Below are 23,933 nucleotides of genomic sequence, written 5' to 3'. Positions count from 1 at the left end.
GTGTACATGCTGCCGAATCGAGCACATGCCGTGTCTGGCTCAGCTTTTCTATTTCTTTCGGTTTCTAGGTTGTTTATAGCAAGCAAGTAGTGCATTGTCAGTCGAGGCCAGTCTCGAATTTGTGATCTCATGATCTGCCCGGCTCGATATTCCAAAGTCACGGGATTACAAGTGTAATGCGCCAAGCCAATCTCAAGTTTTGTTTTTGTTCTGAAGAAAAAAATTTCTTATGTTGGTCAAGCGGGTCTCGAACACACATCCTCGAAAATTTTCTGCGTTGGTCTTCAAAGCGCCTAAATGACAGGTTTCTGTGAGACACCGTAACTGGCAGGCCAAGTTTTATGCTAGCGCTGAGGCCATTTCGGGCTTCCATGTGGAGTCCCAATTTCAGTGTACGTGCTGCTGAAGCGAGCACTTGCCATGCCCGGCTCACCTTTTTAGTTTCTATGTTTTTATGTTGTTTAGAGCAAGCAAGAAGGGCTGTGTTGCATGAGGACAGTCTCGAATTTGTGATCTCACTGTCCGCCTGGCTCAACATTCCACTGTCAGGGGATTACAGGTGTGATGTGCCGAGCCCAACGCAAGGTTTCTTTCCGTTCTGAAGACGGAAATTTTCCATGTTGGTCGGGCAGGTCTCGAACACGTATCCTCGAAATTTTCTTTGCGTTGGTCTTCGAAGCGCCTACATGACAGTTTCCTGTGAAACACGGTACCTGGCAGGCCAAGATTTGCGCTACCACTGAGGTTTTTTTGGGCTTCTATGAAGAGTCCCAATTACAGGGTACCTGCTGCCAAAGCGAGCACATGCCATGCCCGGCTCAGTTGTTTTATTTCTTTCTGTTTTCATGTTGTTTATAGCAGTGGGTATCACTGTGTTGGGAGAGGCCAGTCTCGAATTTGTAATCTAATGGTCCGCCCGGCTTGACATTCCACTTCCACGAAATTACAGGTGTGATGCACCGAGCCTATCCCAAGTTTTGTTTTCGTTCTGAAGACGGAAATTTCCCACGTTGGTCGTGTGGGTCTCGAGCACGCACCCTCGAAATAGTTTTCACCTTGGCCTTCGAAGCGCCTAAATGACACGTTGCTGTGAGACACCATACCTGGCAAGCCCAGTTTCATGCTAGCACTGAGGTCTTTTCAAGTTCTATGTTGAATCACATTTTCAGTGTACGTGCTGCCAAAGCGAGCCCATGCCATCTGCCCGGCTCAGCATTCCACTGTCACGGAATTACAGGTGTGATGCGTAAGCCTAACCCAAGTTTTGTTTCCATTCTGAAGAAAATAATTTCCCATGTTGCTCGAGTGGGTCTCGAACACCCACCCTAGAATTTTTTTGCGTTGGCCTTCAAAGCCCCCAAAGGACAGGTTCCTCTGAGCTACCGTACCTGGCAGGCCAAGTGTCATGATAGTGCTGAGGCCTTTTCAAGATTCTTTGTAGAGTTCCACTTTCAGTGTACGTGCTGCCTAAGCGAGCACATGCCATTTGCCCGGCTTGACATTTCATTGTCTCAGGACTACAGGTGTGATGCGCCAAGTCTAACCCATGCTTTGTTTCCATTCTGAAGTCTGGAATTTTCCATGTTGGTCAGGCGGGTCTCGAACACGCACTTTCAGAATTATTACTGCATGGGTCTTCAAAGCGCCTAAATGGCAGGTATTTGTGAGCCACCATACATGGCAGGCCGAGTTTCATGCTAGCACTGATGCCATTTCAATTTTCTATGTAGAATCCCAATTTCAGTGTTCGTACTGCCAAAGCGACCACATGTCGTCCGCACGGCCGACATTTAACTGTCACGGGATTACAGGTGAAATGCGCCGAGCCTAACCCAAGTTATTTTTCTGTTCTGAAGACAGAGATTTCCCATGTTGGTCGGGCGGGTCTCGAACAATCACCCTCGAAATTTTTTTGTGGTGGTCTTCAAAGCGCCTAAATGACAGGTTCCTGTGAGCGACCGTGCTTCGCAGGCCGAGTTTCATGCTAGTGCTGAGGCCTTTCTAAGCTTCTATGTAGAGTTCCAATTTCAGTGTACATGCTGCCGAAGCGAGCACATCCCGTCCGCTTCACTGGACATTCCACTGTCATGGGATTACAGGTGTGATGCGCCGAGCCTAACCCAAGTTTTGTTTCCGTTCTGAAGACGGAAATTTACCATGTTGGTCGGGCTGGTTTTGAACACCCAACCTCGAAATTTTTTGCGTTGGTCTTCGAAGCGCCTAAATGACAGGTTCCTGTGAGCCACTGAACTTGGCAGGCCGAGTTTCATGCTAGCACTGACGCCTTTTCAAGATTCTATGTAGAGTCACAATTTCAGTGTACATACTGCCGAAGCAACCACGTTCCATTTTCTTAGCTCGACACTCCACTGTCACGGGGTTACAGATGTGATGCGCCTACCTTAACCCAAGTATTTTTTTCGTTTTTAAGACAGAAAATTTTTACGTTGTTTCAGCGGGTCTTGAACATGCATCATCGAAAATTTTTGTGATGGTCTTCGAAGCGCCTAAATGACAAGTTCCTGAGAGCCACCGTACCTGGCAGGCCGAGTTTCATGCTAGCACTGAGGGTTTTTCAAGCTTCTATGTAGAGTCCCAATTTCAGTGTACGTGCTGCAGAAGCGAGAACATGCCATCGACCTGGCTCAACATTCCACTGTCACGGGAATACAGGTGAGATACGCTGAGCTTAACACAAGTTTTGTTTTTGTTTTGAAGACAGAAATGTTCCACACTGGTCATGCCCATCTCGAACACACACCCTCGAAATGTTTTTTGCGTTTGTTTTTGAAGTGCCTAAATGACAGGCTCCTGTGAGGCACCGTACCTACAGGCCGACTTTCATGCTAGCGCTGAGGCCTTTTCAAGTTCTATGTAGAGTCCCAATTTGACTGTATGTGCGGCTGAAGCGAGCACATGCCGGCGGCTGGCTTGACATTCCACTGTCACGGAAATACAGGTGTGATGTGGCGAGCCTAACACAAGTTTTGTTTTCGTTATGAAGACGGAAATTTTCTACGTTGGTTCAGCGGGTCTCGAACACACAACGTGGAAATTTTCCTTTTGTTGGTCTTCGAAACACGTACATGACAGGTTCCTGTGAGCCACCGTACCTGGCAGGCCGAGTTTCATGCTAGCAATGAGGCTTTTTCAAGCTTCTATGTAGAGTCCCAATTTCAGTGTATGTGCTGCCAAAGCGAGCACATGCCGTCCGCCCGGCTCGACATTCCACTGTCACGGGATTACAGGTGTGATGCGCCAAGCCAAACCCAAGTTTTGTTTCCATTCTGAAGACGGAAGTTTACCATGTTGCTCAGGCGGGTCTTGAACACGCACCCTCGAAATTTTTGCTTTGGTCTATGAAGTGCCTAAATGACAGGTTCCTGTGAGCCACCATACCTGGCAGGCCGAGTTTCATGCTAGCGCTGAGGCCTTTTCAATCTTCTGTGTAGAGTCCCAATTTCAGTCTACGTGCTGCCGAAAAGAACACATGCCATCCGTCCGGCTCGACATTCCACTGTCATGGGAGTGAAGGTGTGATGCGCAGAGCCTAACCCAAGTTTTGTTTCCGTTCTGAAGTCGGAAATTTCCTACGTTGGTCGGGCAGGTCTCTAACATGCACACTCGAAATTTTATTGTGTTGGTCTTTCAAGCGTTTAAATGGCAGGTTCCTGTGAACCACCATACCTGGCAGGCCGAGTTTGACGCTAGCGATGAGGCCATTTCAAGCTTCTATGTAGAGTCCCAATTTCAGTGTACGTGCTGCTGAAACGAGCTCATAATGTCAGCCCCGCTCCACATTCCAATTTCACGGGAATTCAGCTGTGATGCGCCGAGCCTAACCCAAGTTTTCTTTCCGTTCTGAAGACGGAAATTTTCCATATTGGTTGGGCTGTTCTCGAACCCGCACCCTAGAAATTTTGTTTGCATTGGTCTTCGAAGTGCCAAAATGACAGGTTTTTGTGAGCCACGGTACCTGGCAGGCCGAGTTTTATGCTAGCGCTGAGGCCTTTTCAAGCTTCTATGTAGAGTCCCAATTTCAGTGTACATGCTGTGGAAGCGAGCAAAAGCCATCCACCCGGCTCTACATTCCACTTTCACGGGATTACAGGTGTGATACGCTGAACCTAACCCAAGTTTTTTTTTCCGTTTTGAAGACAGAAATCTCCCAAGCTGGTCATGCCAGTCTCGAACACACACCCTCGAAATGTATTTTGCGTTGGTTTTCGAAGCGCCTAAATGACAGGTTCCTGTGAGCGACGGTACTTGACAGGCCGAGTTTCATGCTAGCACTGAGGTCTTTTCCAGGTTTTATGTAGAGTCCCAATTCCAGTGTACGTGCTGCCAATGCGAGCACATGACATCTGTGCGGCTCGACATTCCACTTTCACGGGATTACAGGTGTGATGCGCCAAGCCTAACCCAAGTTTTGTTTCCGTTCTGAAAACGGAAATTTCACATGTTGTTCGGGCGGGTCTCGAACACGCACCCTAGAAATATTTTTTGCGTTGTTCTTCAAAGTGCATAATTGACAGGTTCTTGTGAGGCACCATACCTGGAAGGCCGAGTTTCCTGCTAGCGCTGAGGCCTTTTCAAGCTTCTATTTAAAGTCACATTTTCAGTGTATGTGGTGCCAAAGCGAGCACATCCAGTTTGCTTAGCTCGACATTCCACTGTCACGGGGTTACAGGTGGGATGCGCCGAGCCTAATTTCCCACATTGGTTGGGCGGGTCTCGGACACGCACCCTCGAAATTTTTGGCATTGGTCTTCGAAGTGCCTAATTGACAGGTTCCTGTGAGCCACCGTACCTGGCAGGCCGAGTTTCATGCTAGCGCTGAGGCCTTTTCAAGCTTCAATGTAGAGTCCGATTTCAGTATATGTGCTTCGGAAACGAGCACATGCCGTATTCCCAACACGACGGCTTCTATGTAGCGTCCCAATTTTAGTGTACATGCTGCCGATGCAAGCACATTCCGTCTGCCTGGCTAAACATTCCACTGTCACAAGATTAGAGGTGTGATACGCTGAGCCTAACCCAAGGTTTGTTTTTGTTCTGAAGACGGAAATTTTCCACGTTGGTCGGGCGAATCGTGAACACGAACCCTTGAAATTTTTATTGCATTGTATTCGAAGCGCCTAAATGACAGGTTTCTGTGAGCCACTGTACCTGGCTGGCCGAGTTTCATGCTAGTGCTGAAGCCTTTTCAAGCTTCTATATAGAGTCCCAATTTCAGTGTACTTGCTGCCTAAGCGAGCACATGTTGTCCACAGGTCTTGACATTTCAATGTCACGAGATTACAGGTGTGATGCACCAAGCCTACTTCAAGCTTTTTTTTCGTTCTGAAGGAGGAAATTTCCCATGTTGTTTGGGCGGGTATCGAACACACACCCTCGAAATTTTTTCTGCGTTGGTCTTCAAAGTGCCTAAATGACAGGTTCCTGTGAGCCATTGTACATGGCAGGCCGAGTTTCATGCTAGCGCTGAGGCCTTTTCAAGCTTCTATGTAGAGTCCCAATTTCAGTGTATGTGCCCCCGAAGTGAGCACATGCCATCCACACGGCTTGACAATCCACTGTAATGAGATTACAGGTGTGATGTGCCGAGCCTAACCCAAGTTTATTTTCCGTTCTGAAGACAAAAATTTCCCATGTTAGTCGGGTGGGTTTCGAACACACACCCTCAAAGTATTTTTTGCATTGGTCTTTGAAGCACCTAAATGACAGGTTCCTCTGAGCCACCGTACCTGGCAGGCCAAGTTTTATGGTAGCACTGAGGCCTTTTCAAGCTTCTATATAGAGTCCCAATTTCAGTGTATGTGCCTCCGAAGCAAGCACATGCGGTCTGCTCGTCTTGACATTCCACTGTCACGGGATTACAGGTGTGGTGTGCCGAACCTAACCCAAGTTTTGTTTCCGTTCTGAAGACGGAAATTTCCGACGTTGGTCGGGCGGGTCTTCAACACGCACCCTCGAAATTTTTTTTGCGTTGGTCTTCGAAGCACCTAAATGACAGGTTCCTTTGAGCCGTTATACGTGGCAGGACGAGATTCATGTGAGCGCTGAGGCATTATCAAGCTTCTATGTAGAGTCCCAATTTCAGTGTACATGCTGCTGAAGTGAGCACATGCCGTCAGCTTGTCTCGACATTCCACTGTCAAAAGACTACAGTTTTGATACGCCGAGCCTAACCCAAGTTTTGTTTTTGTTCTGAAGACGGAAATCTCACATGTTGATCGGGGGGGGTCTCGAACACGCATCCTCGAAATTTTTATTGTGTTGGTCTTCGAAGCACCTAATTGACAGGTTTCTGTGTGCCACCGTACCTGGCAGGCCGGGTTTCATGCTAGCGCTGAGGTGTTTTCAAGCTTCAATGTAGAGTCCCAATTTCAGTGTATATGCTTCGGAAACGAGCATATGTCGTATGTCCAGCTCTACGGCTTCTATGTAGAGTCTTAATTTCAGCATACGTGCTGCCAAAGTGAGCACATGCCATCCGCCTGGCTCGACATTCCACTTTCACGGGATTACTGGTGTGATGAGCCAAACCTAACCCAAGTTATGTTTGCGTTCTGAAGGTGGAAATTTTTCATGTTGGTCAGGCGGGTTTCCAGCCCACACCCTCAAAATTTCTTTTGCGTTTGTCTTCAAAGCACCTATATTACAGCCTCCTGAGAGACACCGTACGTGGCAGGTTGAGTTCTACGCTAGACCTGAGGCCTTTTCAAGCTTTTATGAAAAGTCCCAATTTCAGTGTACTTGCTGCCGAAACAAGCACATGCCATCCGCCCGGCTTGACTTTCCACTGTCATGGGATTACAGGTGTGATGCGCCGAGCCTAACCGAAGTTTTGTTTCCAATCAGAAGACAAAAATTGGCCACGTTGTTCAGGCGGGTCTCTAACACGCACCCTCGAAATTTTTTAGCGTTGGTCTTCTAAGCGCCTAAATGACAGGTACCTGTGAGCCACCGTACTTTGCAGGCCGAGTTTCATGCTAGCGCTGAGGCGTTTTCCAGGTGTTATGTAGTGTCCCAATTTCAGTGTACGTGCTGCCGACGCGAACACATGCCGTCTGCCTGGCTCGACATTCCACTCTCACGGGATTACAGGTGTGATGCGCCAAGTTTTGTTTCCCTTCTGAAGACGGAAATTTCCCACGTTGGTCAGGCGGGACTCGAACAGCCACCATAGAAATTTTTGCGTTGATCTTCAATGCGCCTAAATGACAGGTTCTTGTGAGCCACCGTACATGGCAAGCCGAGTTTCAGGCTAACGCTGAGGCCTTTTCAAGCTTCTATGTAGAGTCCCAATTTCAGTGTACGTGCTGCGAAGCGAGCACATGCCGTTCGTCCAAATCAACATTCCACTGTCACAGGATTACAGGTATGACGCGCCGAGCCTAACCCACATTTTATTTCCATTCGGAATGCTGAAATTTCCCATGTTGGTCAGGCGGGTCTCGAATATGCACCCTCCAAATATTTTTTGCATTGGTTTTCAAAGCGCCTATATGACAGGTTTCTGTGAGCCACCGTACCTGGCAGGCCGAGTTTCATGCTACTGCTGAGGCCTTTTTTAGGTTTTATGTAGAGTCCCAATTTCAGTGTATGTGCTGCCGACGTGAGCACATGCCATCTGCCTGGCTCCACATTCCACTCTCACGGGATTACAGGTGTGATGCACCAAGCCTAACACAAGTTTTGTTTCTGTTCTGAAGACGGAAATTTCCCACGTTGGTCAGGCGGGACTCGAACACCCACCCTAGAAATTTTTGCGTTGGTCTTCAACACGCCTAAATGACAGGTTCTTGTTAGCCACCGAACATGGCAAGCCGAGTTTCATGCTAGCCCTGAGGCCTTTTCAAGCTTCTATGTAGAGTCCCAATTTCAGTGTACATGCTGCAAAGCGAGCACATGCCGTTCGTCCAAATCAACATTCCAGTGTCACGGGATTACAGGTGTGATGCGCCGAGCCTAACCCACATTTTATTTCCGTTCTGAAGACTGAACTTTCCCATGTTGGTCAGGCGGGTCTCGAATATGCACCCTCGAAATATTTTTTGCTTTGGTTTTCAAAGCGCAAAAATGACAGGTTCCTTTGAGTTACTGTACCTGGCAGGCCAATTTTTATGCTAGCGCTGAGGCCTTTTCAAGCTTCTATGTAGAGTCCAAATTTCAGTGTATGTGCCCCCAAAGCGAGCACATGCCATCCACCTGGCTCCACAATCCACTGTAATGGGATTACAGGTGTGATGTGCCGAACAAGCCCAAGTTTTGTTTCCGTTCTGAAGGTGAAAATTTCTCATGTTGGTCAGGCAGGTCTCCAACATGCACCCTCGAAATTTATTTTCTGTTGGTCTTCGAAGCGCCAATATTACAGGTTCCTGTGAGACACCGTACCTGGCAGGCCGAGTTCTATGCTAGTGCTGAGGCTTTTTCAAGCTTCCATGAAGAGTCCCAATTTCAGAGTATGTGCTGCCAAAGGGAGCACATGCCATTTGCCCGGCTCGACATTCCACTGTCACGGGATTACAGGTGTGATGCGCCGAGCCTACCCCAAGTTTTGTTTCCGTTCTGAAGACGGATGTTTCCCATGTTTTTCGGGCGGGTCTCAAACACGCTCCTTTGAAATTTATTTTGCGTTGATTTTCGAAGTGCCTAAATGACAGATTCCTGTGAGCCAGCATACCTGGCAAGCCGAGTTTCATGCTAGCACTGATGCCTTTTCAAGCTTCTATGTAGAGTCCCAATTTTCGTGTACGTGCTGCCAAATCAGGCACATGCTGTCCACATGGCTCGGCATTCCACTGTCACGGGATTACAGGTGTGATGCGCCGAGCCTAACCCAACTTTTTTTTTCCTTCTGAAGATGAAAATTTCCAATGTTGGTCGGGCGGGTCTCCAACACGCATTTTCGAAATTTTTTGCATTGGTCTTCGAAGCACCTTAATGATAGGATCCTGTGAGGCATTGTACCTGGCAGGGCGAGTTTCTTCCTAGCACTGTGGCCTTTTCAAGTTTCTATGTAGAGTCCCAATTTTAGTGTACATGCTGCGAAGCGAGCACATGCCATTAGTCCAAATCAACATTCCACTTTCACGGTATTACAGGTGTGATGCGCCGAGCCTAACCCACGTTTTATTTCCGTTCTGAAGACTGAAATTTCCCATGTTGGTCAGGCGGGTCTCGAATATGCACCCTCGAAATATTTTTTGCGTTGGTTTTCAAAGCGCCTATATGACAAATTCCTGTGAGTTACCGTACCTGGGAGGCGGAGTTTCATGCTAGCGCTGAGGCCTTTTCAAGCTTCTATGTAGAGTCCCAATTTCAGTGTATGTGCTGCCAAAGCGAGCACACGCCGTCCACCTGGCTTGACAATCCACTGTAACGGGATTACAGGTGTGATGTGCCGAGCCTAATCCAAGTTTATTTTCCGTTCTGAAGACAAAAATTTCCCGTGTTGGTCGGGCGGGTTTCGAACACGCACCCTCAAAATTTTTTTTGCGTTGGTCTTTGAAGCACCTAAATGACAGGTTCCTCTGAGCCACCGTACCTGGCAGGCCAAGTTTTATGGTAGCGCTGAGGCCTTTTCAAGCTTCTATATAGAGTCCCAATTTCAGTGTACGTGCTGCCGAAGTGAGCACATGCCATTCACCCGGCTCAACATTTTATTGTCACGGCATTACAGGTGTGATGTGCCGAGCCTAATCCAAGTTTTGTTTCCGTCCTGAAGACGAAAATTTCCCACGTTGGGGGGGTCTTGATCACACAACCTCAAAACATTCTTTGCCTTGGTGTTCGAAGCATCTAAATGACAGTTACCTGTGAGCCATCATACCTGGCAGGCCTAGTTTCATGCTAGAGCTGAGGCCTTTTCAAGCTTCTATGTAGAGTCCCAATTTCAGTGTACGTGCTACCGAAATGAGCACATGCCGATTGCCCGGCTCGACATTCCACTGTCACGGAATTACAGGTGTGATATGCCGAGCCTATCCCAAGTTTTGTTTCCATTCTGAAGACGGAAATTTTCCATGTTGGTTGGGTGGGTCTCGAACACGCACCCTCGAAATATTTTTTGCATTGGTCTTCGAAGGGCCTTAATGACAGTTTCGCTTGAGTCTCCATACCTGGCAGGCCGAGTCTAATGGTAGCACTGAGGCCTTTTCAAGCTTCTATGTAGAGTCCCAATTTCAGTGTATGTACTGCCAAAGCGAGCACATGCCATACACTCGGCTAGATTTTCCACTGTCACTAGATTACAAGTGTAATGCCCAAAGCCTAACCCAAGTCTTGTTTATGTTCTGAAGATGGAAATTTTCCATGTTGGTTGAGCGGGTCTTGAACACGCACTCTCAAAATTTTTGTCTTTGTCTTTGAAGGGCCTAAATGACAGGTTCCTGTGAGCCACCGTACCTCGCAGGACGATTTGCATGCTGGCGCTGAGGCCTTTTCAAGTTCTATGTAGAGTCCCAATTTGAGTGTACGTGCGGCCGAAGCAAGCACATGCCGTCGGCCCGGCTTGACATTCCACTGTCACGGGAGTACAGGTGTGATACGGCGAGTGTAACACAAGTTTTGTTTCTGTTATGAAGACAGAAATTTTCTACGTTGGTCCAGCGCGTCTCGAACACACAACCTGGAAATTTTTTTTCCGTTGGTCTTCGAAGCACGTACATGACAGGTTCCTGTGAGCCACTGTACCTGGCAGGTCAAGTTTCATGCTAGGAATGAGGCTTTTTCAAGCTTCTATGTAAGTCCCAATTTGAGTGTACGTGCTGCCGAAGCGAGCACATGCCATCCGCCCAGCTTGACATTCCACTGTCACGGGATTACAGGTGTGATGCACCGAGCCAAACCCAAGTTTTGTTTCCGTTCTGAAGACGGAAAATTCCCATGTTGGTCGGGTGGGTCTCAAACACACACCCTCGAAATTTTTGCTTTGGTCTATGAAGCGCCTAAATGACAGGTTCCTGTGAGCCACCATACCTGGCAGGCCGAGATTCATGCTAGCACTGAGGCCTTTTCAAGCTTCTGTGTAGAGTCCCAATTTCAGTCTACGTGCTGCCGAAAGGAACACATGCCATTCGTCCGGCTCGACATTCCACTGTTACGGGAGTGTAGGTGTGATGTGCCAAGTCTAATCCAAGTTTTGTTTCCGTTCTGAAGTCGGAAATTTTCTACGTTAGTTGGGCGGGTCTCGAACACGCACCCTCGAAATTTTTATTGCGTTGGTCTTCCAAGCATTTAAATGACAGGTTCCCGTGAGCCACCATACCTGGCAGGCTGAGTTTCACGCTAGCACTGAGGCCATTTCAAGCTTCTATGTAGAGTTTCTATTTCAGTGTACATGCTGCCGAAACGAGCTCATGACGTCAGCCCAGCTCGACATTCTACTCTCACGGGAATACAGCTGTGATGCACCGAGCCTAACCCAAGTTTTGCTTCTGTTGTGAAGACGGAAATTTCCCATGTTGGTCGGGCGGGTCTCAAACACGCACCCTTGAAATTTTTTGCGTGGGTCTTTGAAGTGCCAAAATGACAGGTTTCTGTGAGCAACCGTACCTGGAAGGCCAAGTTTCATGCTAGCGCTGAGGTCTTTTCAAGCTTCTATGTAGAGTCCCAATTTCAGTGTACATGCTGCCGAAGCGAGCACCAGCCATCCGCCAGGCTCGACATTACACTCTCATGGGATTACAGGTGCAATGCACCCAGCCGAACCCAAGTTTTGTTTCCGTTCTGAAGACGGAAATTTTTTATGTTGGTCAAGTGGGTCTCGAACACGCGCCCTCGAAAGGTTTTTCCATTGGTGTTCCATGCGACTAAATGACAGGTTCTTGTGAGCCACCGTACCTGGCAGGCCAAATTTCTTGCTAGCGCTAAGGCCTTTTCAAGTTCTATGAAGAGTCCCAATTTGAGTGTAGGTGCGGATGAAGCAAGCACATGCTGTTGGCCCAGCTGTAGATTGCACAGTCACAGGAGTACAGGTGTGATTCGGTGAGCCTAACACAAGTTTTGTTTCTGTTATGAAGATGGAAATTTTCCATGTTGGTGGGGTGGGTCTTGAACACGCATCATCGAAATTTTTTCTGCGTTGGTCTTCGAAGCGCCTAAATGAAAGGTTCCTGTGAGACACCGTACATGACAGGCCGAGGTTCATGCTAGCACTGAGGCCTATTCAAGCTTTTATGAACAGTCCCAATTTCAGTGTAGGTGCTGTTGACGCGAGCACATGCCGTCTGCCCGGCTCGACATTCCATTGTCACACAATTACAGGTGTGATGCGCCGAGCCTAACCCAAGTTTTTTTTTGTTCTGAAGACGAACATTTCCAATGTTGGTTGGGCGGGTCTCCAACACGCACCTTCGAAATTTTTTGCGTTGGTTTTCAAAGCACCTTAATGATAGGATCCTGTGAGCCATTGTACCTGGCAGGGCGAGTTTCTTTCTGGCGCTGTGGCCTTTTTAAGTTTTCATATAGAGTCCCAATTTCACTGTACATGCTTCAGAGACGAACACATGCCATATGTCCATCTCGACAACTTCTATGTAGAGTCCCAATTTCAGTGTACGTGCTGCCGAAGCGAGCACATGCCATTTGCCCGGCTTGACATTCCATTGTCACGGGATTACAGGTATGATGGACCGAGTCTAACCCAAGTTTTGTTTCCATTCTGAAGTCTGAAATTTCTTATGTTGGTCGGGCAGGTCTCGAACACGCACTTTCAGAATTATTACTGCGTGGGTCTTCGAAGTGGCTAAATGACAGGTTTGTGTGAGCGATCGTACATGGCAGGCCGAGGTTCATGCTCACGCTGAGGCCTTTTCAAGCTTATATGTAGAGTCCCAATTTCAGTGTACGTGCTGCCGAAGCGAGCACATGCCTTGCCCGGCTCAGCTTTTCTATTTCTTTCGGTTTTTAGGTTGTTTATAGCAAGCAAGTAGCGCATTGTCAGTCGAGGCCAGTCTCGAATTTGTGATCTCACGATCCACCCAGCTCGACAGTCCAGAGTCACGGCATTACAAGTGTTGTGCGCCGAGCCAAACTCAAGTTTTGTTTCCGTTCTGAAGACGAAAATTTCTCATGTTGGTCGGGCGGGTCTCAAACACGCACCCTCGAAATTTTTTGCGTTGGTCTTCGAAGCGCCTAAATGACAGGTTCCTGTGAGACACCATACCTGGCAGGCCGAGTTTTATGCTAGCGCTGAGGCCTTTTCGTGCTTCCATGTAGAGTCCCAATTTCAGTGTACGTCCTGCCGAAGCGAGCACATGCCGTGCCCGGCTCACCTTATTTATTTCTTTCAGTTTTATGTTGTTTAGAGCAAGCAAGAAGGGCTGTGTTGCGTGAGGCCAGTCTCAAATTTGTGATCTCACTGTCCGCCTGGCTCGACATTCCACTGTCACGGGATTACGGGTGTGATGCGCCCAGCATAACCCACGTTTTGTTTCCGTTCTGAAGACGGAAATTTCCATGCTGGTCGAGCGGGTCTCGAACACGCATCCTCGATATTTTTTCTGCGTTTTTCTTTGAAGCGCCTAAATGAGAGCTTCTTGTTAGCCACTGTACTTGGCAGGCCGAATTTCATGCTAGCGCTGAGGCCTTTTCAGGCTTCTATGTAGAGTCCCAATTTTAGTGTACATGCTGCCGAAAAGAGCACATGCCCTGCCCGGCTCAGCTATTTTATTTGTTTTGGTGTTTATGTTGTTTATAGCAAGCGGGTAGCACTGTGTCGATTGAGGCCAGTCTCGAATTTGTGATCTCACTGTACACACAGCTGGACATTCCACTGTCACGGGATTACAGGTGTGATTCGCTGAGCCTATCCGAACTTTTGTTTCCATGCTGAAGACAAACATTTCCCATGTTTTTTGGGCGGGTCTCAAACACGCATTCTTGAAAATTTTGCGTTGGTCTTCGAAGCGCCTAAGTGACAGGATTGTTTGAGCCACCGTACCTGGCAGGCCGAGTTTCATGCTAGCCCTGAGGCCTTTTCAGACTTCTATGTAAAGTCCCAAATTCAGGGTACAAGGTGCCGAAGCGAGCACATGCCGTGCCCGGCTCAGCTTTTTTATTTCTTTCGGTTTTCAGGTTGTTTATAGCAAGGAAGTAGCGCTGTGTCATTCGAGGCCAGTCTCGAATTTGTGATCTCATGATCCACCCGGCTCGACATTCCACTGTCATGGGGTTACAAGTGTAAATTGTCAAGCCTAACCCAAGTTTGGTTTCCGTTCTGAAGACGAAAATTTCGCATGTTGGTCGAGCGGGTCTTGAACACGCATCCTCGAAATTTTTTGCGTTGGTCTTTGAAGTGCCTAAATGACAAGTTCCTGTGAGACACTGCACCTGGCAGGCCGAGTTTCATGCTAGCGCTGAGGCTTCTTCAGCCTTCTATGTAGAGTCCCAATTTCAGTGTACGTGCTGCCAAAGCGAGCACATGCCATGCCCAATGCAGCGTTTTTATTTCTTTCAGTTTTTATGTTGTTTATAACCACAGGTAGTGCTATGTTGAGCGAGTGCAGTCTCGAATTTGTGATCTCACTTTCCTCCTGGCTCGATATTCCACTGTCAGGAAATTTCAGGTGTGATGCACCGAGCCTAACCCAAGTTTTGTTTTCGTTATGAGGACGGCAATTTCTCATGTTTGTCGGGTGGGTCTCGAACACGCATCCTCGAAAAATTTTTCCGTTGGTCTTCAAAGCGCCTAAATGACAGGTTTCTGTGAGCCACCATACCTGCAGGGCGAGATTCATGCTGGCGCTTAGGCCTTTTCAGGCTTCTATGTAGAGTCCCAATTTCAGTGTACGTGCTGCCGAAATGAGCACATGTCGTTTTCGGCTCAGCTATTTTATTTCTTTCGGTTTTTATGTTGTTAATAGCAAGTGGGTAGCGCTGTGTCCATCGAGGCCAGTCTCGAATTTGTAATCTCACTGTCTGCACCACTGGACATTCCACTGTCACGGATTACAGGTGTGATTCGCCGAGCCTAACCCAAGTTTTGTTTCCGTGCTGAAGACCAAAATTTCCCATGTTTGTCGGGCAGGTCTCGAACACGCATCCTTGACAATTTTGCGTTGGTCTTCGAAGCGCCTAAGTGACAGGTTCTTTTCAGCCACCATACCAGGCAGGCCAAGTTTCATGCTAGCCCTGAGACCTTTCGCACTTCTATGTACAGTCCCAATTTCAGTGTTCGTGCTGCCAAAGCGAGCACATGCCGTGCCCGGCTCAGCTATTTTATGTCTTTCGGTTGTATGTTGTTTATAGCAAGCGGGTAGCACTGTGTTGGTCGAGGCCAGTCTCGAACTTGTAATCTCACGGTCTGTCCTGGTCGAAATTTCACTTTTACGCTATTACAGGCTTAGGGTTAGGGTAAGGGTTAGGGTTAGAGGGTTAGGGTTAGGGTTAGGGATAGGGTTAGAGGGTTAGGGATAGGGTTAGGGTTAGGGTTTGGGGTTATGGTTATGGTTAGGGTTAGGGTTAGGTTTAGAGCGGATAGCGCTGTGTCAGTCAAGGGCAGTCTCGAATTTGTGATCTCTTGAACCACCTGTCTCGACATTTTGACTGTCACGGGATTACAGGTGTGATGCACCGAGCCTAAGCCAAGTAATGTTTCCGTTCTGAAGACGAAAATTTTTCATGTTGGTCGGGCGGGTCTCGAACAAGAATCCTCGAAATGTTTTCTGCGTTGGTCTTGGAAGCTCCTAAATGACAGGTTGCTGTGAGACCTCGTACCTGGCTGGTCGAGTTTCATGCTACTGCTAAGGCTTTTTCAAGCTTCTATGTAGAGTCCCAATTTCAGTGTACATGCTGCCGAAGGGAACACATGCTGTGCCTGCCTCACCTTTTTTTTTTCCTTCTGTTTTTTGTTTTTTAGAGCAAGTGGGTAGCACTGTGTCGATCGAGGGCAGTCTCGAATTTGTGATATCACTGTCTGCCTGGCTCGACATTCCACTGTCAAGGGATTTCAGATGTGATGTGCCGATCCTAACTTAGGTTTTGTTTCCATTCTGAAGACTAAAATTTCCCATGTTTGTCGGACGGGTCTCGAACAGGCATTTTTGAAATTTTTTTTGCGTTGGTCTTTGAATCACATAAATGACAGGTTTCTCTGAGACACCGTACCTGGCAGGCCGAGTTTCATGCTAGCACTGATACCTTTTCGGGCTTCTATGAAGAGTCCCAATTTCAGGGTACATGCTGCTGAAACGAGCACATGCCTTGCTCAGCTCACCTTTTTCATTTGTTTCGGTTTTTATTTTGATTTTAGCAAGCGTGTAGTGCTGTGTCGGTCGAGGTCAGTCTCGAATTTGTGATCTCACTGTCTGCCCGGCTCAACATTCCACTGTCACGGGATTACAGTTGTGATGCACCGAGCCTAATGCAAGGTTACTTTACGTTCTGAAGATGGAAATTTCCCATGTTGGTGGGCTGTGTCTCGAAAAGGCATCCTCGAAATATTTTTTGCGTTGGCTTTGAAGTGCCTAATGACAGTTTCCTGTGAGACACCGTACTTGCAGGCCGAGTTTCAGGCTTGTGCTGAGGCCTTTTCAGGCTTCTATGTAGAGTCCCAATATCAGTGTATGTGCTACCGAAGCGAGCACATGCCATGCCTGGCTCAACTTTTTTATTTCTTTCAGTTTTTACGTTGTTTAGAGCAAGCAAGAAGGACTGTGTTGCGTGAGGCCAGTCTCGAATTTGTGATCTCACTCTCCACCTGGATCAGCATTCCACTGTCACGAAATTACAGGTGTGATGCGCCAGCCTAACCCAAGTTTTTTTCCGTTCTGAAGACAAAAATTTCACATGTTGGTTGGGTGGGTCTCGAACACCCACCCTAGAATTCTTTATCGTTGGTCTTCAAAGTGCCTAAATGACAGGTTCCTTTGAGCAGTTATACCTGGCAGGCCGAGATTCATGTGAGTGCTGAGGCATTATCAAGCTTCTATGTAGAGTCCCAATTTCAGTGTACATGCTGCCAAAGCAAGCACATGCCGTCAGCCTGGCTCGACACTTCACTGTCAAAAGATTACAGTTGTGATACACCGAGCCTAACCCAAGTTTTGTTTCCATTCTGAAGACGGAAATTTCCCATGTTTGGGCGGGTCTCACACACGCACCCTCGAAATTTTGTTTGCGTTAGTCTTTGAAGCGCCTGAAAGACAGGTTTCTGTGAGCCACCGTACATGGCAGGCCGAGTTTCATTCTAGCACTGAGGCCTTTTCAAGCTTTTATGAACAGTCTCAATTTCAGTGTAGGTGCTGCCGACGCGAGCACATGCCGTCCGCCTGGCTCGACATTCCACTGTCACGGGATTACAGGTGTGATGCGCCGAGCGTAACCCAAGTTTTGTTTTTATTCTGAAGACGGAAATTTCACATGTTGATCGGGCGGGTCTCGAGCACGCACCCTCGAAATTTTTTTTGCGTTGGTCTTCGAAGTGCATACATGACAGGTTCCTTTGAGCCACCATACCAGGCAGGCCGAGTTTCATGCGAGCGCTGAGGCCTTTTCAAGCTTCAATGTAGAGTCCCAATTTCAGTGTACGTGCTGCCGAAATGAGCACATGCCGTCCGGCTGGCTCGACATTCCACTGTCACGGTATTACAGGTGTGATGCGCCAAGCGTTATCCAAATTTTGTTTTTGTTCTGAAGACGGACGTCACGAATGTTTGTCGGGTGGGTCCCAAACACGCACCCTCAAAATTGTTTCTGCATTGGTCTTCGAAGTGCCTAAATGACAGGTTTCTGTGAGCCACCGTACCTGGCAGGCCGAGTTTCAGGCTAACGCTGAGGCCTTTTCAAGCTTATATGTAGAGTCCCAATTTCAGTGTACGTGCTGCCGAAGTGAACACATGCCGTTCACATGGCTCGACATTCCATTGTCACGAAATTACAGGTGTGATGCGCAGAGCTTAACCCAAGCTTTTTCTTCGTTCTGAAGGCGGAAATTTTCCATGTTGGTTGGGCGGGTCTCAAACACACACCTATGAAATATTTTGCGTTGGTCTTCGAAGCGTCTAAATGACAGGTTCCTGTGAGCCACCATACCTGGCAGGCCCAGTTTCATACTAGCGCTGAGGTCTTTTCAATTTTTTATGTAGAGTCCCAATTTCAGTGTACGTGCTTCGGAAATGAGCACATGCCATATGCCCAGGTCGACGTCTTCTATGTAGAGTCCCAATTTCAGTGTACATGCTGCTGAAGCGAGCACATGGTGTCTGCCCAGCTCGACATTCCACTGTCACAAGATTACTGGTGTGATGTGCCGAGCAAGCCCAAGTTTTTTTTCCGTTCTGAAGGTAAAAATTCCTCATGTTGATCAGGCAGGTCTCCAACACGCACCCTCTAAATTTCTTTTTCGTTGGTCTTCAAAGCGCCTATATTACAGGTTCCTGTGAGACATCGTACCTGGCAAGCCGAGTTTTATGCTAGCACTGAGGCTTTTTCAAGCTTCCATGAAGAGTCCCAATTTCAGTGTATGTGCTGCTGAAGCGAGCACATGCCGTTTGCCCGGCTTGGCATTCCACTGTCACGGGATTACAGGTGTGATGCGCTGAGCCTAACCCAAGTTTATTTTGCGTTCTGGAGACGATGATTTCCAGTGTTGGTCAGGCGGGTCTCCAACACGCATTTTCAAAATTTTTGCGTTGGTCTTCGAAGCACCTTAATGATAGGATCCTGTGAGGCATTGCACCTGGCAGGGCGAGTTTCTTCCTAGCACTGTGGCCTTTTCAAGTTTCTATGTAGCATCCCAATTTCAGTGTATGTGCTTCGGAAATGAACACATGCTATATGTCCAGCTGGACGGCTTCTATATAGAGTCCAAATTTCAGTGTACGTGCTGCTGACATGAGCACATGCCATTTGCCCGTCTCGACATTCCATTGTCACGGGATTACAGGTGTGATGCGCCGAGTCTAACCCAAGTTTTGTTTTTATTCTGAAGTCTGAAATTTCCCATGTTGGTCGGGCGGGTCTCGAACACGCACTTTCGCAATTATTACTTCGTCGGTCTTTGAAGTGCCTAAATGACAGGTTCCTGTGGGCCACCGTACATGGCAGGCCAAGTTTCATGCTAGTACTGATGCCATTTCAATTTTCTATGTAGAGTCCCAATTTCAGTGTCCGTGCTGCCGAAGCAACCACATGTCATCCGCACGGCCGACATTTCACTGTCACGGGATTACAGGTGAAATACGACTAGCCTAACCCAAGTTATTTTTCGTTCTGAAGGCGGAAATTTCCCATGTTGGTCGGGCATGTCTCAAACAATCACCTTCAAAATTTTTTTGCGGTGGTCTTCGAAGCGCCTAAATGACAGGTTTCTGTGAGCCACCATACCTAGCTGGCCGAGTTTCATGCTAGCGCTGAGGCGTTTTCAAGCTTCTATGTAGAGTCCCAATTTCAGTGTATGTGCTGCCGAAACGAGCACATGCTGTCTGCCAGGCTAGACATTTTACTTTCACGAGATTAAAGGTGTGATGCACCGAGCCCAACCCAAGTTTTGTTTTTGTTCTGAAGGTGGAAATTTCCCATGTTGGTCGGGTGGGTCTCCAACACGCAGCCTCTAAATTTTATTTGCGTCAGTCTTCAGAGAGCCTGGATGACAGGTTCCTGTGAGCCACCGTACCTGGCAGGCCAAGTTTTATGCTAGCGCTGAGGCCTTTTCAAGCTTCTATGTAGAGTCCATTTTTCAGTGTACATGCTGCCGAACCAAGCACATGCCATCTGCGTGGCTCGACATTCCACTGTCACGAAATTACATGTGTGATGTGCCGAGCCTAACCCAAGTTTTGTTTCCATCCTGAAGACAGTAATTTCCCATGTTGGGGGGTCTCAATCACGCAACCTCAATACATTTTTTGCCTTGGTGTTCAAAGGGCCTAAATGACAGTTACCTGTGAGCCATCATACCTGGCAGGCCTAGTTTCATGCTGGCCCTGAGGCCTTTTCGAGCTTCTATGAAGAGTCCCAATTTCAGTGAATGTGCTGACAAATTAAGCACATGCCGATTGCCCGGCTCGACATTCCACTGTCACGGGATTACAGGTGTGATGCGCTGAGCCTAACCCAAGTTTTATTTCCGTTCTGAAGACGGAAATTTCCCATGTTGATTAAGTGGCTCTCGAACACGCACCCTCGAAATACTTTTTGTGTTGGTCTTCGAAGCGCCTAAATGAAAGCTTGCTGTTTGCCACCGTACCTGGCAGGCTGAGATTCATGCTAGCGCGTAGGCCTTTTCAAGCTTCTATGTAGAGTCACATTTTCAGTGTATGTGCTGCCGAAGCCAGCACGTGCCATCAGCCCGGCTCGACATTCCACTATGACGGGATTACAGGTGTGATGCGCCTAGGCTACCCAAGTATTGTTTCCGTTCTGAAGACAGAAATTTATCATGTTGGTAAAGCGGGTCTCGAAAAAGCACCCTTGAAATTTTTTTTCATTGGTCTTCAAAGCGCCTAAATGACAGGTTCCTGTGAGCCACCGTACCTAGCAGGCCGATTTTCATGCTAGCGCTGAGATTTTTTCAAGCTTCTATGTAGAGTTGCAATTTCAGTGTACGTGCTGCCGAAGCGAGGATATCCCATTTTCTTATCTCGACCCTCCAGTGTCACGGGATTACAGGTGTGATGTGCCGAGCCTAACTCAAGTTATGTTTTTGTTCTGCTGACGAAAATTTCACATGTTGGTTGGGCGGATCTCGAACACGCACCCTCGAAATTTTCTTTGCGTTGGTCTTCGAAGCGCCTAAATGACAGGTTCCTGTGAGCCACTGTACCTGGCAGGCCGAGTTGTATGCTAGCACAGAGACCTTTTCAAGCTTCTAAGTACAGTCCCAATTTCAGTGTACGTGCTGCCAAAGCGAGCACATGTCGTTCGCCCATCTTGACAATCCACTATCACGGTATTACAGGTGTAATGCGCAGAGCCTAACCAAACTTTTGTTTCTGTTCTGAATACGAAAATTTTCCACATTGGTCAGGCTTGTCTCGAACATGCACCCTAGAATATTTTTTGCGTTGGTCTTTGAAGCGCCTAAATGACAGGTTCCTGTGAGCCACCGTAACTGGCAGATTGAGTTTCATGCTAGTGCTGTGGCCTTTTTAAACTTCTATATAAAGTCCCAATTTCAGTGTACGTGCTGCCGGAGCGAGCACATGCTGATTGCCCAGCTCGCCATTCCACTCTCACGGGATTACAGGTGTGATGCGCCAAGCCTAACCCAAGTTTTGCTTCCGTCCTGAAGACGGAAATTTCCCACGTTGTTCGGGCAGCTCTCGAACACGCACCCTCGAATTGTTTTTTGCGTTGGTCTTCGAAGCATCTAAATAAAAAATTTCTGTGTGCCACTGTACTTGGCAGGCCGAGATTTATGCGAGCGTGTAGGCCTTTTCAAGCTTCTATGTAGAGTCGCGTTTTCAGTGTATGTGCTGCCGAAGCGAGCACATGCTATCCGCCCAGCTCCACATTCCACTCACGGGAATACAGGTGTGATGTGCCAAGCCTAACCCAAATTTTGTTTCCGTTCTGAAGAAGGAAATTTCCCACGTTGGTAGAGCGCACCTCGAACACCCACCCTTGAAATGTTTTTTGCATTGGTCTTTGAAGTGCCAAAATGACAGGTTCCTGTGAGCCACCGTACCTGGCAGGCAGTTTCATGCTAGCGATGAGGCCTTTTCAAGCTTCTATATACAGTCTCAATTTCAGTGTACATGCTGTCGAAGCGAGCAAAAGCCATCCGCCCAGCTCAACATTCCACTGTTACGGGATTACTGGTGTGATATGCCGAGCCTAGCCCAAGTTTTGTTTCCGTTTTGCAGACAGAAATCTTCCATGCTGGTCATGCCAGTCTTGAACACACACCCTCGAAATGTTTTTTGCGTTGATCTTCGAAGCGCCTAAATGAAAGCTTCCTGTGAGGCACTGTACCTGGGAGGACGACTTTCATGCTAGCACTGAGGCCTTTTCAAGTTCTATGTAAAGTCCCAATTTGAGTGTACATGCAGCCGAAGCAAGCACATGCCGTCGGCCCAGCTCGACATACCACTGTCACGGGAGTACAGGTGTGATGTGAGCCTAACACAAGCTTTGTTTCCATTATGAAGAGAAAAATTGTTTACCTTGGTCTAGCGGGTCTCGAACACACAATGTGAAAATTTTTTCCGTTGGTCTTCGAAGCACGTACATGACATGATCCTGTGAGCCACCGTTCCTGGCAGGCCGAGTTTCATGCTAGTGCTGAGGCTTTTTCAAGCTTCTATGTAGAGTCCCAATTTCAGTGTATGTGCTGCCGAAGTGAGCACATGCTCTCCGCCCGGCTCAACATTCCACTGTCACGGGATTACAGGTGTGATGCACCGAGCCTATCCCAAGTTTTGTTTCAGTGTTCGCTTCGGGAGCATGTACACTGAAATTGGGACTCTTCATAGAAGCCGTCGTGTTTTGCATACGGCATGTGCTCGTGTATAAAGCACGTACACTGAAATTTGGACTCTACACAGAAAATTGAGAAGGCCTAAGCACTAGCATGAAACTCAGCCTGCTAGGTATGGTGGCTCACAGGAACCTGTCATTTAAAGGCTTGCACGACCAATGCAAAGGAAATTTCGAGGGTGCGTGTTCGAGACCCGCCTGACCAATGTAGGAAATTCTCATCTTCAGATCAGAAACAAAACGTTGGATAGGTTCGGCCCATCACACCTATAATATTCTGACAGTGGAATGTCGAGCCGGGCAGACGGCATGTGCTTGATACGGCAGTACATACATTGAAATTAGGACTCTACATAAAAGCTTGAAAAGGCCTAATCCCTAGCATAAAACTCGGCCTGCCAGGTACAAGGCTCACAGAAACCTGTCATTTAGGCGCTTCGAAGACAAACGGAAATAATATATCCAGGGTGCGGGTTTGAGACCCGCCTAACCAACGTGGGAAATATTTGTCTTCAGAATGAAAACAAAACTTGGGTAAGGCTCGGCGCATCATACCAAAAATCCAGTCACATTGGAATGTCGACCTGGGCGGACAACATGTGCTTGCTTTGACAGCACGTACACTGAAATTGGGACTCTACACAGAAGCTTGAAAAGGCCTCAGCACTAGCATGAGACTCGGCCTGCCAGGTACGGTGGCTCACAGGAACCTGTCATATAGACGCTTTGGAGACCAACGCAAAAAAGTTTCGAGGGTGCATGTTCGAGGCCCGCCTGACTAACATAGATAATTTCCGACTTCAGAATGGAAACAAAACTTGGGTTAGGCTCAGCGCATCGCACCTGCACACCCGTGACAGTGGAATGTCGAGCCGGACAGATGGCATGTGTTCATTTCGGCAGCACGTAGATTGAAATTGGGACTCTACACAGAAGCTTGAAAAGGCCTCAGCGATAGCATAAATCTCACCCTGCCAGGTACGGTGGCTCACAGAAACCTGTCATTTAGGCGTGTCATAGACCAAAGCAAAAATTCCGAGGGTGCGTGTTCGAGACCCGCCTGACCAACATAGGAAATTCTCGTCTTGACGTACAACCGGCTCAACATTCCACTGTCACGGCATTATGGGTGAAATGCACCGAGCCTAACCCAAGTTTGTTTCCGTTCTGAAAACGGAAATTTCCCATGTTGGTTGAGCCAGTTTCAAACACGCACCCTTGAAAGTTTTTTGCGTCGGTTTTCAGAGCGCCTAAATGGGAGGTTCCTGTGAGCCACCGTACCTGGCAGGCTAAGTTTCATGCTAGCGCTGAGGATTTTCAAGCTAGTATGTAGAGTCCCAACGTCAGTGTATGTGCCGTTGAAGTGAGCACATGCTGTCCACACAGCACGCTAAGGCTTTTCAAGCTTCTATGTAGAGTCCCAATTTCAGTGTACCTGCTGCTGACACGAGCACATGCCTTCCATCTGGCTGGACATTCCACTTTCACAGGATTACGAGTGGGAT

Source organism: Callithrix jacchus, chromosome 18 (genome assembly GCF_049354715.1).
Source record: "Callithrix jacchus isolate 240 chromosome 18, calJac240_pri, whole genome shotgun sequence".
In the NCBI taxonomy this organism is placed as follows: Eukaryota; Metazoa; Chordata; class Mammalia; order Primates; family Cebidae; genus Callithrix; species Callithrix jacchus.
The sequence above is the reverse complement of the archived record's forward strand: the minus strand, read 5'-3'. Positions refer to the sequence as shown.